This window comes from Bactrocera neohumeralis, chromosome 5 (assembly GCF_024586455.1).
Source record: "Bactrocera neohumeralis isolate Rockhampton chromosome 5, APGP_CSIRO_Bneo_wtdbg2-racon-allhic-juicebox.fasta_v2, whole genome shotgun sequence".
Taxonomy (NCBI): Eukaryota; Metazoa; Arthropoda; class Insecta; order Diptera; family Tephritidae; genus Bactrocera; species Bactrocera neohumeralis.
In genome coordinates this window covers 18661738-18678004 of record NC_065922.1, presented here as the reverse complement: position 1 = coordinate 18678004, position 16267 = coordinate 18661738, and positions in this window count along the sequence as shown.

The following is a 16267-nucleotide window of genomic DNA, read 5'->3' as shown; positions in this document are numbered from 1 at the left end:
GTGTTTGTAATTAAACGGAAACTTTAGCTAATGAATTCCTTCTCATTTGTCATCAATTTCATGAAGTTGCTGCTGCTGGAAAACTACATATTTTTTACATAAATATAAAAAGTAAATTGAATACCTAGTGAGCTCTGATAGTTTAAAAATCGGTCGGCTTGTTTGTTTTCAATCTTTGATTTATTTCAAGGTTGCGATTTTGACAGCAGAAAAGAAGTTGTAAGGAAGAAGTCCGAATCTTCCTTGTCCTTCACCTGCACCGCTACTAGATCTTGCGTTAGAAATTCTGGAATATAAAATAAATATAAATTGGTCCTAACCTCTACACAAGAATGAGGTCTCTCGCTGAAGACATGCCTTATTACCTTGCTTTTTATCGAACTGAGGTTCCATGGTTCCTGGATCAGTAGAATACCCAGGTTAACCGATTCGAGCCTATAGGTGGGCAACTTTTATAAGGGCGCTGGAGGTCACAGGAGTGGCTCTATGAGTGACAGGTCTTCGTCCCCACTGTCGTGACGATTCTATTCCATCAACCCGTCCAAGAGCTCCTGTGTAGCCGAGACATTTTTTGTTCACCTTCTACGACAGTGGCAGGAAAAACTTGATCGACGGAATGAATGGGTTCCTCGTCCACTAGCATCTGTTGTTCCCGACTGTTCTTCTCCGCCGCAGCTTTAGGCTTCCAGGGCCTCATGACTATGGCTGTGAGCCCATACAAGTAGTTCAGCCGGAATCGCTACTGCTGAATAAATTTGTAGGACTCATCATCAACGATAATGTTGAGTCTCCATTCAGCGTATTTAATGCCGCTCTCGACTACCCTTCAAGCCGAGGTACTAATACCCTCGTTTTAGTTCCTGATTAAACGTAGTGCGAACTCGCAGGAAGCTGCCGACTTTCATCGCCACTTGCAGGGCGCTACGGACAACACCAATTAAAGCACTGTACCATATGATATTGCCCATATAGTCATAGCCGGTAGGTGTCTTGCTGCAAAGATCGTTTTCGTATTCGAGAATCCTGAGAATGATGAGCAACTTTAAATTTGTTTAACTTCAACTAAATTTTCGACAACCGAAGACACTCCTGGTGTTTTCTTCTTAACGTTAGTTTTTCAAGGTTTTCTGACTCAAGAAGAAACGGAGTATCAATGTCTTCACCATCTGTGAAACTGCACCGCTAGTCTGCGAGAAAGCTCGAAGCGGGTTCGTCTGAATTAGATTAGATCGTCTAGAGTTTGTCATAAGATCATTTATATAGTGCTTTAAATCTGCGAAATGCCTTCCTTCTGAACTGTTCGTATTTTATAAGATTGAAGTTGAAAGAGCTTGGATCTCATACGAATAGTGGATTTTTGATTGGATCAAGTGGTGCTGTTAAAATATCATGATTTCGTATTTACTTTGTGGAGTTTTGGAAAACACAAAGCACAGGCTAGGCATACTGAAGTGTAGTTTCGGGATCTCCGTCGCGAGGATCAGCATCAGGACCTGTTCTAACCTAAAGCTTACAAATGCTGATCTGTTTAGTTTAGTGTATTACTAGACATAAGCTTTAATCTTATGTTCAATTCTTCAAGTGATCTCCGAGTTGAAAACTGAATAATGAAAATGGCTGGGCCATAGGTGATCCTTACACCTCTATTAGAACTCATCATTTATACGTGGTTTTATCCTTGAGGATAAGTAGTTTTATCTTAAAAAAATTTGGATACCAGAGTCGAATCTATTCGCTCGATGTTTGTAATACCGAAAAGGAAACCTCAGATACTCAGATACATGATCCATGTGACAGCCTGAGTCGAATTAACTATGTTAATTTTCGACGAATTTTAGCATAAGTCATTGTCCAAGATCGAGTTACTAATGAATTGGACTGCAATACAAAATGACCGATCTCAATGATTTTTCTAGATTGACTCGCTGGGTAAAACCAAGATCTTAAGTATGCTAAAATGACAACAACTTCTTCCCTCTTATGTCACTGAGTCACATCTTTGTCCATGCTTTCGAAATAACAACAAAAACCACATATTGCCACCACATTTAATAAACGCATCCGTCAAACCGCTAAACCCTTACAAACGCAACAAATATAGGAGGAAGTGTAAATATGTTTGGAACAATTCGTCGTCTCCAATTTGCGTCAACGAAAATGGAAATTTCCTGCACGTGATTACGAACGCAATTTAATGAACTTGTCAGTGCGTTAAATGGCCGAAAGACGCAAAAAGGTGCGGAAGACAGACGCGCCAATTTGCCACATTGGCATTTTGCGAACGGGTTAAACGCCTACGACCACTTACGGTACTTGTATTTGACTATTGTTGGTGCTAAAACTAAAGCGGCGTCTTCACGCGCGTACGCGTGACGGAGCAAGCTAACAATTTAATCTATGTAAACTGTAGTTGCAGTTGTTGTTGTAAGCAATTATGTTGACATATACCTGCTGATTAAATTTAATCATATTATGCTGGCGCACGACGAGACTCTGTGAGCACGAAAGAGTGTGGAACAAAGCAATTGTGAAAGCATAACTTTAGGCGCGTGACACAAAAGTTGCGAATGTAGATCTAAGTAGACACGCCTGAAGTTATGTCTTCGATGTTGAGAAAAATATATTAATAGACTGAAGACTAAGCTTTCGAAAATATTATTAGTGACAGCCGTTGTCAGAAAAGGTGCCATAAATAAGAAAATTATTACATAACCTCAAAATATTTTCAAACGAAATTTTGCAGATTCTTTCCCTTCGGTATTCAACTGTTGAAATGCATTTAAATTGGCAATTTGCAGGCTAATCAATGCTGCTTGTTCGTTCAAAAGTACAGCGCACTAAACGCCGTCATGCCTTTGGGATATGTCAGCCAACACACACACACACATACAAATAATCCACACATCAGCTGGTGCATTGCTGAGCTGTGCTCAATCGCGTCTCGTTAATGACTTTATAAGAAGTTTTCGTACATGTCCACGTGCGCGAACGACACGAAAACTCCGCAGCTCACCTTTGGGCTTACATCAGTCGCACGTCGCTCAGCGCTCAGCGCTCAGTGCTCGTTGCACAACGCTCAAACCAGCGGACAAATCGCACAAGATGTTATCTGCGAAGTGTTGGGCAAGTTTAATGTGATATTTGTAGGCATGAGTGTTTGGACCGCTGTAAGGTGTGTTAACAAGCGTTGCGCTGCGTGCAGTGTAGACTGGCGCGTGTCTGCTGTGCGTCACGCTCGCACTATATGTCTCATTTTCTCTGCGATTTAAGCATTTCCGATGCGTAATATCTTTTGCAGTGTGAGAGTCTGCTAATGCGACTGTATGAGCGCTTTCAATGTCTTTATGATGAACTAATGAGACTTTGGCTGATAGTTTTGTGTTGTTGGACAGGGCTTACGAAGGCGCTTTATGTACTTAAAGCACTTGAAAGTTATTATTGATGAATTTGTGAATCAATTTTATCAATCAGCTTGGGTTAAGTGATTCAGGAAATTAGTCCACTTGAGGTAGTTACTAACATTGTTTATGCGTAAGACTATGCGTATGAGTAATACTTCATGAAAAAGTATTGATTGAAATATTCTTTGTTATTTATTTCAATAGCAAGAAAACAAATTGGTAATTTATTATATTTAATTAAAATATCATATATCGATCGTCAGGATCAGGACCCTTTGTTGAGAGGGTCTTATGTATCAGTTTTTTATTATTGACTTTTCCTTGTCAGAGAACATTTTTTTTACTCTAGCTGAAGCAACTGAGTTCATTCCGATGACGTTTGTCGGTTTTCAAAGCCAATTTGTCTTAAGTAGTTTACTGAAAAACATATATTAATTTTGGTGCTCCACTTTACACATTGTTATCGAGAAATGGTTAAAATATTTTTTAAAATTTTATATCCTTAGCCGCTTAATATATTCTTCAGCAGTGACGTTGTATTGCTAAATGTTTCGTTTTTTTAATTTAATAATTTAATTCACAGGACGGAGCTTTTCCACTTATCACCTTATTCAATTTACTATTCGAACTAAACCGGTAGTTCACGTCATTTAAATTATCTTGGCTTTTAAATTTGATACATTCTCTTTAAGATAGATAAATAGATAAATAAATGAGGATTGCACCGTGACCTAAAGTCTATTATGCCCTCTCGTAAGTCATAACTACTCACTTAGCCCCAATATATTGATAAATTTTAATATACTGATAGGTGTTTCCTTATTTGGAAACATGGATCCAAGGGCATTTATCCTGCATCTACAAACCGCTGTGCAGTCAATTAGCAGGTGTTCTGGAGTTTTAGGTTTTTCGGGGTTGATAAGTTTTTCTGGGGGGAGTTTTAATGGGGACCTACCACAATATAAAGTTCAGGTCCTACCATATTGAAGAATGATTGGGAGCGAGTGAGCTCGTCATCCAGTTAATTCCCTGCAATATTTTTGTGACCGGGCACCCAGATAAGGTACACTTGGTTACGATCTGATGGACTGTACAGCTGTTCTATACACTTCTGCATCGCGACTTGATCTCTTAGGCAAAGATTGCTTTAAATGCTTTGATAGTCGAAGTTCTACCGAAGTCCGAAAAGCTTTCGAGACCCAAGTCATGGCTCCATACGTGATAATCGGTCGCACGATCATGGGCTTGTAGCCCCAGGATTTACCAGCTAGTCGATTGCACACCCTAAGTGCTTTAGTAGCTTTGACCACATAGTCAGGTGAACTTGCTGAGAGTGGATTCCAGCGTAAGATTAAAGTTATTTGACCATATAAGTCATCTCTATCTCTTTGCCCCCAAAGTTTAGGTTTCTGATGCCGAGCAGAGGCCTGCGACGGTCGCCTTCTAGGGGTTGATGTTCAGTCTAGTCCCACTGCATCATTCCTTAGCAAGGCCTAATCCCATTGGTATGGTATCGCAGAGAGTGTCCTAGTTATATATACGAAAGTAATTAAAATCGCGTAAAGCAATATCCTTAGTTGAGCTAAGGGGATCAACATACTTTTTGGTAACCTCTTTATTGTATTTATAGACTGAATGAAGTATTTTTCCTTACACAAAATCAGTTACTAGGCAATCTCACACATGTTTTTTTGTTACTAATAAAGAGAGCTCTATTGCATTTGATAAAACCCGTTTCATAATATTATTTTCAAATTAACGAAACACCAAACCATAAGGCTTGTGTCATTGCTAAAGTCGTTGCCTAGTTCTAGGCTTCTCTCATTTTTGCAATTATCTTAATGTTGCGGTTATATCTCAGTATTAAAAGTTATTCAGTTTAAGTCGAAGGTTTTTAAAAATATATATTTTACGTCTGCCCAGCCTAAATGTTATGAAGGTAGGGCAAAGTGTTTTTAGTGCTTTTTATTAAGCTAGTATAAATTTTTAATGTCTATTGGTGTGGAATGGATACATCAACCTCATTGGTAGGGTTCGAGGCACATCTTTGGGTCCGTCACCCGGTTGTAATGCAACTCGACATTCAACTGACAAAGTATCAGTTCATTCCCAGTTAACTAGCTTCGGTGCCAGTCCTTGATCCGCGCCCCACAAAAACGGCCCAACCTATCAAATAACTGCCTCTGATGCAAAAATGCATTCTGAGGCTCATACCCCGTAAGCAAAAAACCCCGACTTAGACAGAATCTGAAGTCTGGGTAACCCCCAACAAGCCCAACGTCCCGAATGTACTTATAAGTCACGCGTAAGGCTATTATCCCAACGGCACATCTGTCACCTAGAAGCCTTCTACTCTCTCCCTCTCCAAATTATCATGATTGTTGTATGACAATCATGTCAAGAGAGGGTGCACCTAGCAACCTGCATAGCATCCGTTGAGACGGTGCGATATATAGGCAAACCGGCAAACATCATTAAACGCTGTATGGAGAAGAGTTATTGGCACCAGGACTATCATGGCTGCTTCCCACCATACAGCGGGAGCCATTACTGGTAGAGGCCACAAACAAGCCACGATATGCCGAGACTCCAATCACTCCACAAAACGCGTCGTACTTTGAATACTGCGGTTGCCTGCAGTGTGAGGTGATATTTTCCCTCTTACGACCCCAACAAATCCTATAGAACTGATGCCAGTCGTTCCTATTCTCCCTAACAAAACTCCTCCAATCCTTTTCTTTAACAACTAAACTAATAACTAAGCTGGGACGGCCTGTCAAAATTACACCGTCGGGCGCGTGGAATCTTTCGCTTCAATCGCCTGCCAGTCCTGCTCTTCAACATCAACCGTGAAAAATACACAACTACGCAATTGTAGTTGGCTCACTCACAACTATTCATTGCACGAACAACAACAACAACATTCTTTGTGATTTACATGAGTACCTGCCGGCGACGTCCCAATCTCACGGTGCTTTTAAAAGCACATAGATCAATACAACGCTTTGATCAGCGCCCCAAATAATACATGCTTTTTGCACATTTTTTTTGGTTCCAATTAGTTAGGTGGAAGAAACACCATATCCACCTCGTTTGGGCTCGAGGCCGATATGAAATCTTTGCCGTGCTCTAGGTGCGGTTCCTGGCCGTAGTGCGACTCCACATTGAGTTTTTCAACCCTACCGGCCTTTAGGTTTCAGCCACGACGAATGTTCCTGAAGAGCCAAGCCCAATGAGCAGATTGGGGCGAACTCCAAGAGCTAACTGCTTCCCGTAGTAGCACACTGAAGTCTCCGGTCAGACCTTTTAGCTTTTGCTACTACCAGTTGAGCAGTCAGCAAACTCAAGAACTGGTGTCATTTGTCGCCGAACTTCAAATCTTCGAAACTTTTCATTAAAGGAAGGAATTTCATTCAAAGTCTATAATATCATTTCAAGCTGAGTATTATAGTTCTATTTCTGACAAAGACTGTGCTGATATTTCGAGGCAAGCCAAAAATACAGACATAGTGCTTATGGATTTAGTCGCCTCTTATGACAGGCATACCTTACCGCGGGCGAATTCTAGCACATGGCCGCTGGGGGAATCATTGTACGAACAGTATTTTCTTTTAAGGTTTCATCCAGGGCGGACAGCATCACTACTAGTGGATAATTATTTTGTAGCGCCGGAAGAGACCTATCTAAATTTGTTCTTCGTTATTTGTCCAGTTTATTCCTAAGATACAGTGACACACTATTTTTTTGCCAATTCCCAAAATTGTCTTTTTTAGAACGCTCGAAAACTGCACACCTATTTTTATTGGAAAAAAATATTTTCATAACAAAAATTAGCATTTTTTATTATTTAAAATAAAGGAGAATATCAAATTAAAATCTCCTACAAAATCACTTCATGCAAAGGCAAGTGAAACCGAGCACTATTTCAGTTTCAACAAAAGTCAAATTCTATAAAATACATCAGTTGCATACTCAATTACTTTGGCTTGCTTTGTGAGCGGCACAGCTTCCCTTTCTACTCTACAACTGAGCTGTCAGAGATTTCAAGGATTTCTAAAGTACACACACACACACACATCGCTACAACAACAGCAACTGAATCAAAGCAATAATCAAGCAACTGCATCATAAATTTAATTTTATATTAACTCGTGCAAAAATGCCATTGCCGAGTGACCTTAAGACGCAAGCATACCGGCATACAACTATGCGCTGCTTCCTCCTCTCATAGTATTATATTATATGCGTTAGTGTAGCATTTTATTTCATTTCGTTGTTGTTGTTGTTGCTTTTTTTTGTCATTGTTCAAGTGCACTACTGCGCTACTAATCCACTCAGCAAAGGCAGCCATTGTGCAGCAGCGAGAGTTAAGTAAGGATGCCATTCTCAACTCAACTGGGCAAATACACGTACATGCACATATACATATATACATATACATACATGTACAAATACATATATGTATATAGATACAGTTTTGACCGAAATTCTAAAAAAATATATAAATTTATATGCAACAATGCTGGCACACATTCCTTGTTGTTGTATGTTACATATATAAAAAGTGTAGTCACACACACACACACTCACACACATGCAAAGAGTGTTTTCTGATATTCGTAAGTGTATTTCATTTCGACAAGATTTGCTCGAGCACCAAGATGCATTACAATGTCAGAGTATAATCCTTGCCACCCATACGTTTGCGCTCTGCCAACCGAGCGCAGACACGTACTACACACACACACACACTGATTCTCACATAAAATTTAACTACTACAACAACACACCACTACAGCTGTATTTCGTGATTTTTCACTGCAATTCTTTAGCTATTTTCTACCACACACACAGCCAAACGCTGATAAGGTCACACACACACACATACACGCACGTGCATGAAATTGTATTAAAGTGTACATTTTCTTCTGCTTTTCCTCGCCTCTTTAGTATACATTATTTGAGTGTATTTGCGAGTAATTCATAGCAAAACTCTTAGATTGCATTACAATGGCAGTGGCCATTTCTTTTGTGAATTTTCTTCAATTCGAGAAACATGCGCAGCCAACACTGCTTTTGGCCCAAGTGCATATAGAGAATGCCCGAGTGGCCGTGTATAATTCGCATTTCATATTTTCTTGCAATACATTTCGAGTGTCCTTGCGCAAAACGTAAGCTCTTTAGTTACATAGACACAAGTTTTTTACTTCTTGACAAATTTTTTGGTTTTTATACCCTGAATGAGGTATGCTAAGTTTGCCACGAAGCTTGTAACAGTTGATAGGAAACATGAGAGAATATATTAAGAAAATATATAATTGATCACCAGGATGAGCTGAGTCGGTTTAGCCAAGTCGGACTGTTGCGTCTGTTGGTATATACGTGAACTATTCCCACAATTTTTGAGATATTGGTATGAAATTTTCCTTACGTGCTTTTTTTGCCAAAAAACTGCTCATTTGTCGGTATTGCTGATATTGGACAACTGTAGCATATAGCTAAAATACAAACTGAACGCCCATCCCCACCAGATATACCTTTTTGGAGGGCCGGGAAGTGGTCGCTGATGAAGACCGGAAGAATGAGTAAATCCAAAGTGAAAACAATGCTTATTGTATTTTTGACATTAAAGGCATCATTGATCATGAATTTGTTCCTCCTGGACAAACCGTCAACGACAAGTTTAACGTGAAAGTCCTCAACTGACTCAAACAAAGGGTCAATCGTGTTCGACAAGACATAACCAAGGCCGGCATCTCAACACTTCCGCAGCCGCCCTACAGCCCAGATGTGGCTCCGGACCTTTTTTTTGTTTCCTTGCCGTTGAAAGGCAAGCAATTTGAGACGACATAGCTATTTCGGAAAATGCCTTCCATGACGCCTTCAATGCTTGGAAATCGGGTTGGCAGCGTTGCATCGACGCAGATCGAGCCTATTTTGAAAGATTGTAAAGAATTGTAGCGATTGGTTCAAAAAATTTTTTTAAGTTGACTCAGTCCTATTACTTTTCGGATAAACCCTGTAGTACACTTATGCCAACGATTTTTCTAGCCTTCGAAACCCTTTTCATAAGCACTTTTTGGACGGCCTTCAGCGAATTTTGTTTTATCTCTTCGATCAACCGAAAACGGACTCCACGGAGCGATAATTTCAGTTTGAGGAATAAGAAAAAATCACACGCAGCCAAATTTGGTGAATACTGTGGTTGATCAATGGTATTCATTGCGTTTTTGGCTTTAAATTCGATCACAATCGCGACTCGATGCGTTGGTGTGTTATCATTGTGGAAAATTCATGAATTGTTCTTCCACAATTCCATCCTTTTTCGTCGGATGTTCTCACGCAAACGCCTCAATAGAATTCCTTATTGACCGTCTGTTCCTCCGGAAAAAATTCATGATCCATCAAACTAAGAATATCAAAAGAAAAAATAAAAACATTGAGCATCACATTGATTTTTGAGCCGCTTTGGGACCCATAAACATAAACCCATGTCTCGTCAGCAGTTCTAATGCTCTCCATGAATGTGGGATCGAAGTTATCACGATCAAGTATTGCAAAGAGACCTGTTTACGGTACTCACTTTGAAAAAAGTCCAGCAATAACGCGTTTCATACCCAAAATATCCGCCAAAGTCATTCGAGCGAACTAGCGAGAAATGTCGAACTCTCTTGTGATCTCTCTAGCACTTACCTAACGATTTTCAAGTATCATATCCTTCACTTTTTTAATGTTTTCAACATTTGAAGAGGTCGTCGTCCAGAATGAGGCATGTCTTCAACGATCTCTCGACCGCCTTTGAAGGCTTTATACCACTCGCAGGCTTGTGGTTTTGATGAAATTGAATCAGCGTAAGCGTTTTTCAACATCCGCAGTGGTTCCGCGCACGAGATTTGGTTAAAAATACAAAGTTTAAGGCATATTTTTTGTTCGATATGATTATTTATGTATTATGTCGCAACGCACTACTGAGGTGTTCCGACTCAAGCAGCTGCTGTAAACAAACTGATTGACAGATCGCGCTCTTATTTGGCATAGCAATTAAGGACCAACCTAGAAAACTAAATTTTTTTTGAAATATCATATTTTAATTACGATTACTTAAATACAATTCCTTTTATGGAAAACTTTTTTATTTAGCGCGGTATCTTCACGAAATTTGGCAGAGATTAAATTTTAGGGCAGCTTTATAATATCTGAAGAAATTGTTCAGATCGAAATACTATAACATATAGCTGTCATACAAACTAACCGATCAAAATCAAGTGCTGGTTAGAAAACTTGAACCTGTAAAGGGTATTATAGTCTCGTTCTCTTTTTTAATTTTTGATTCTAAACTCTTTTTATATTCCTACTTATATAACCCTTTTTTTGGCATTTCTATTCCTGTGCAACTTATGTGAAGTATTCAAGATAAATGGCAAGCGTATGTCACGTACGGCTTGTGCAACAAGAACTGACATTTATAACAAAAGCATACAACTACAGCAGCAACAACAATAATAGAGTAATATAAACATTTATTAAAAATGTTTATGCAACGGGAAAGCGTAGAATTGTTTTCTGTGCGGAAATTAAATAAATTTTATTTTATTTGTGCATTTGCATTAGAAAGTGCTTTCGGATTTTGTGCGGAAAGTTTAGTTTGCACGAACTTAATTGTTGCTGTCGTATGTGAAATGTCACAATTTTATGAAAGTTTAATTAAAATGTATTCGAATGTGGCACGGCGTGTATCAAAAAGTAATAAACTAATCTAGTTAACTGCTCAAATGTAGTTCAAAACAATTTATTTACGAGTAATTTTTAATATTTCTTAAGAGCTTAACTATAGAAAAGCGTACTCGTTTTAGTGAAGCTGCTTTAGTTAACTCGCTAAACTTTTTATAGTTACTTTGCAAAGTTTTTGTTAAGCAAAGTGATCTCCAATGGAATTGGATATTTATATTTTGTAGTTAGAAAAAAATGCGTACAAATAATGTAATTGTTTTTGTTAAAGCTTAATGGATACGTGAAAGCTTTATGGATATGCGAAAGCTTTATGTTCATGCGAAAGCTGCATATATACTCGAAAGTTTTATGCAAAGTGAACGTCAATTGAGTTAAAAATCGACTGAAACTGACAATGAGCTTTGTGTAGAGCTTTTAATTCGTAGGAAACTAAGTTTTCGTGTCAATGTGGGAATATCCATAATATCATTCTCGAATTTAATCGATGTACTTAGAGATTTCGTTGTAGGTAAGTTAGGTTAGCTTAGTCTGGTAGGTTATTAAGTATGAATGGATTAGGGCCTTATCGATACCAGATGGACTGCTGTCCACGAGATGTAGTCATCCTTTAGGATGCCAGCAGTTGACGTGAATTTTATGGGGTTCTGTAGCCTCACTGGGCGAGACCTCTATGAGTGTCTAATACCGTAGATTCCCCAAGTACTTAAAGCGTTGCCTCACCAAAGTCGGATTAGTGTACAAAAGATGCCCTATAGCTTCTCTGATGCCGTGCTCTGGTCACTGCCTGCATTTTTCTCGAACTGTAAGTCCCAGTCAGCAGTTTGGCGCTCCAGCAGTTCGGCGCTATATTAGGTCTATAGTTACCTACAGAAATATTAGAGTCAAGTATTCCTGTTCTTGTTTGGTTCTTTATTGCCAACTTTAATAATCGGTTTCCTGGACTCGTTAGAGATTATTTTGATAAATATTTGAGACTTTTAGAGATTAAGATAGTCAATACTGAATAATGGATGTATTTAATATTTAAGCTGCTTGAGTCGTATTGAATGGCGCTCAGAAAACTTTCTCCACTTGCGTGAACTTCTACATATGGTCCCATCCTCCCAGCAAAACTAATATGGTCGTGTAAACTGACGTTGAGTTATACCAAAAGCTACGTTAGGATCAAGAAGGAACTCTGCGGGCCGTTCCATACCAAACGAGGTTTGAGACCAGGCGACTACCTATTTCGAGCTGCAAACTGAATGGAGAATGTACAATCTTCTATAAGAATGTACAACTGCTGGCGTACGCCGATGTCATCGCTATCATTTGTTCTGCTTTTTCTAGGTTGGACAAAGTAACGAAGCAAAAGGGTCTGGTAATGGACGAGGACAACACAAAATATCTCCTGTCATCAAACAAACAGTCGTCGCACTCGCGTCTTGGCTCCCACGTCACAGTCATAGCTTCGAAGTCGTAGATTCGTCTATCTTGGAACCAGCATTAACACCAACAACAACTTCAGCTTCGAAATCCAACGTAGACTAACTCTGACCAATGGGTGATATTTAAGACTGAGTATGCAATTGAGAAGTAACGTCCTCTCTCGTCGAACAAAGACCAAATACTACTTTTCATCTACGTCCTGAGTGTCCTGATGAGTCGACGTTACGAATTTTCGAGAGAAGGGTTCTGCGAAAGATTTATGGTCCTTTGCGCATTGGCCGCGGCGAATATCGCATTCGATGGAACGATGAGCTGTATGAGATATACGACGACATTGACATAGTTCAGCGAATTAAGATATGGCGGCTACGCTGGCTAGGTCATGTCGTCCGAATGTACGAAAACGCTCTAGCTCTGAGAGTATTCGATGCAGTCTCTGCCGGGAGAAGCAGATGAAGAGGAAGGCGTCCACTTTGTAGGAAAGATCAGGTCTAGAAGGACCTGGCTATCCTTGGAATCTCCAATTGGCGCCAAATAGGACTGCAGCGCTGTTGTAAACGCAGCTGTAACCGAGTAATCTACGACAAGAAAGACGAAGAAGAATAAATTGGTATCGCAGCAGCTTAAAATGATTTTTTGTTTCCTCCTTGCCCTACAAAGTAAGGTAAATCAGTGAGAATGATTAAGTTTAAACTAAGAGCTGTCTCTATTTAGTATGCGGGTGTGTTGTTTATGAAAATGTGTGGCCACATTGGTAAATTCATGACACGTTTGCATACAAACATACACATCTTCATACAATATAACCTTCTATATATTGCATATTTGTATTTGGCAACATTACTAAGTTCGCAGCTCATTTTCTGTAGCTTCACCACAAACTCAAATTTCCACTTTAATAACTCTTAGTTTTACATTGAAGCCGAGAAATGATGCTTTATTACTTTGTCGGAATTTGTGCGGGAAAATACTAGTACTACTTATATGCTCACAAGCACACCTAGCAACATTTTTACAACAAAATTTTCGGCAACATTCCGTTACCGTTACAAGTGCTACCACGACCGCACGAGAAAAATGCTACGCCAAGCAGCCAAATCAGGTTGAAGATTTAATTTTGATCAAAATCAAATTACACCTTAGATACCTACTACTTACGCTCAGCTAGTAGCCCGAGAGCTACATAGTTGGCTGCCATGTGTGTGTGTGTGTGGCTGTGGCGGAAAATAGATTAAAGTATGGGAAAAAATTGAATTAACCAGTAAGTGAGATGGGCAGCAGCAGCGTGTAGCGCTCGTAAGCGAAGTCCAAGATTAGAACGGATGTGCGTGTACGAAGTGCCTGTCGGGTGATGCGTTGCGGATAAGGAAATGCGTGTGCAAATCTACATTGTGGCGATGGCTTTCACATACGAACTGTAATACAATTGTAGTAAACGTGATTATGGCGCTGCTTACAGGCGATCGGACTGCTCTGGCTGAGCTTATCCAAGGACGGATTTTTACGTTTGTACTTTGCGTTGCTCTCCTACAATGCAATGCAAAGGTACACGAGTAGCTATAGAAATTTATAGAATTGATAAATAGTAAGACACATACACTTGCCCATCCTTGCTGCCGAAAAAGACGCAACTGACGGAAACACTTTCAGTTCGTTTTCCATGGCAATCACATCAACCAGGGCAGCTAGCCTAGCTGTCGGTTGAACGTCCTTGGTCAGTTCAATCGAAATAATTTGGCCAGTCAAAGTTGAGCACATCAAGTTTGGTATGAATTTCAATCCATTTACACAACATTTCTGTTTGTTTGCGAACGTCTCCCCAAGCATGACTCTCTCCTTTATCACGTTCGTTGAAATAAGTATGTGTTCAGGCCGTTCTTGGAAACACTTGTGCTATGGTTTGCTTGGTTGAGACTTCTTTGCAGATTTATGCTGGCTTCAACTTTTGAGAATAGTAAAAAACTGACATTTCTTGGATTTTAGGCGCAAGTTTCAGAGGTACTTCGTGTTTTCGGATGTATTGGTTCGTAGTAGAAGTATGAGAGGAACTTTTTTTTCGAATTCTATTGAATTTTGTTATATTTCGTTCATATTTATGAAGATGACGAGTTATTTGAGTAGGCTTTTGGGAGACCAACCTCATTGGTACTTCCGAAACAGCTGAATTTACACCCGAAAGTGTTGGTATCCTGTAGTTCCGGCTGAGAGTCTTATAGGACTATATATTTATTTGTATTGGCGGTTCTTTCTCTTTCATCTCTTTTAGGAGTGTATTTGATTTTGTTTGCTTATAAAAATTATTATTTTGCGTAAGCTGAGTACACATACTTCATTCTTGAGCGATTCTTTAGCGCTCTCAACTACCTTGACATCTGGAAATTGATCAATAAAGTCATCGGTGAATCTGACTTCAGCAAAATTATAAGTAAGTATTTTGGTAATCAGTCATCTCAGATATACCTGTTAACCCAGGGGAGCTGCAATTTGGCTCCTCTCACATTTTAAGAGCTGCCGTAGAGCATACATTTCGGGGCCTAGCTCACATTATATCAAAGTCACCCACCAAAATCTTGATGAAGCATTCATTTGAAAGATTTTATTTGATTTAGTGAAAGAATAGATATTGAAATTTTATATAGTGTATCAGTGAAAGTGTTTTGAGAGTGTACCCTTCGAATCTGTAGCTCTCTCAACCGCCTTGACATCCAGAAATTGGTCGGTATAGTACTCGGCGATATTTTATTTCAACAGAATGATGAATCCCTTATTTAATCAAGTTATTGGTCGTCTTAAAGATACCTGTTAACAATCAGGTACTACAGATCGACATTCTCTGAAATTTTTGGAGCTGCCGTAAAGTATACATTTCGGCGCACAGTTCATATTATATCAAAGTCACCTACCGAAATCTTGATGAAGCTTTCAATCTAAAAATGTGGTACTTATGAAGATTTTGTTTCATCTAGTTAAAGAATAGACATTGCAGTCTGATGTAGTGTATTAGTGAAAGAAATAGTTTTGAGAGTGTACCCTTCGAATCTTTAGCTCTCTCAACCACTTTGACAACTAAAAATTGGTCGATATAGTTCTTGGAGATATTTGGTTTCAGCAGAATGATAAATCCCTTATGTAACCCAGTTATCGGTCGTCTCGAATATAGTTGATATTATATCAAAGTCTCCTACCATAGCCTTGATGACTCGTTTATTCGAAAGCTGTGGTTCTTATGTACTAAATTTTTTCGAAGTTGTGAAGGAATAGACATTGAAGTCTTATGTACTGTATTAGCGAAAAAAATTGTTTTGAGAATGTACATCGTTACCATTTTTTGTCATTTCACCCTTAAAGTCCGAAACATTTTCATTACCAATTCATTGAAATGCACCACCTGAATTACAAATTTAAGCATAATGGTTTGCTTTTAATCCGTTTTTAGTTATCTACATTATCGACCCAGCAGATTTAGTAATTTATGCGGACATGTCCTTTTTCCAGCACACTGCTTCCTCCAGCCAAGCAAAGGCATAATCGCACAATTGTTTTAGGGCTTCATTTCCTTTCACTTATTCACCCATTTAAAGCGAGTAAGCGCAATAGATCTCATTGAATTTATATACACAAAATACTATATACCCACACCCAAAGGTTTGTCTTAACTCCAGCGTATAAAATTTCCTTCAGACGAACAGTATAGAGATACGATTGGG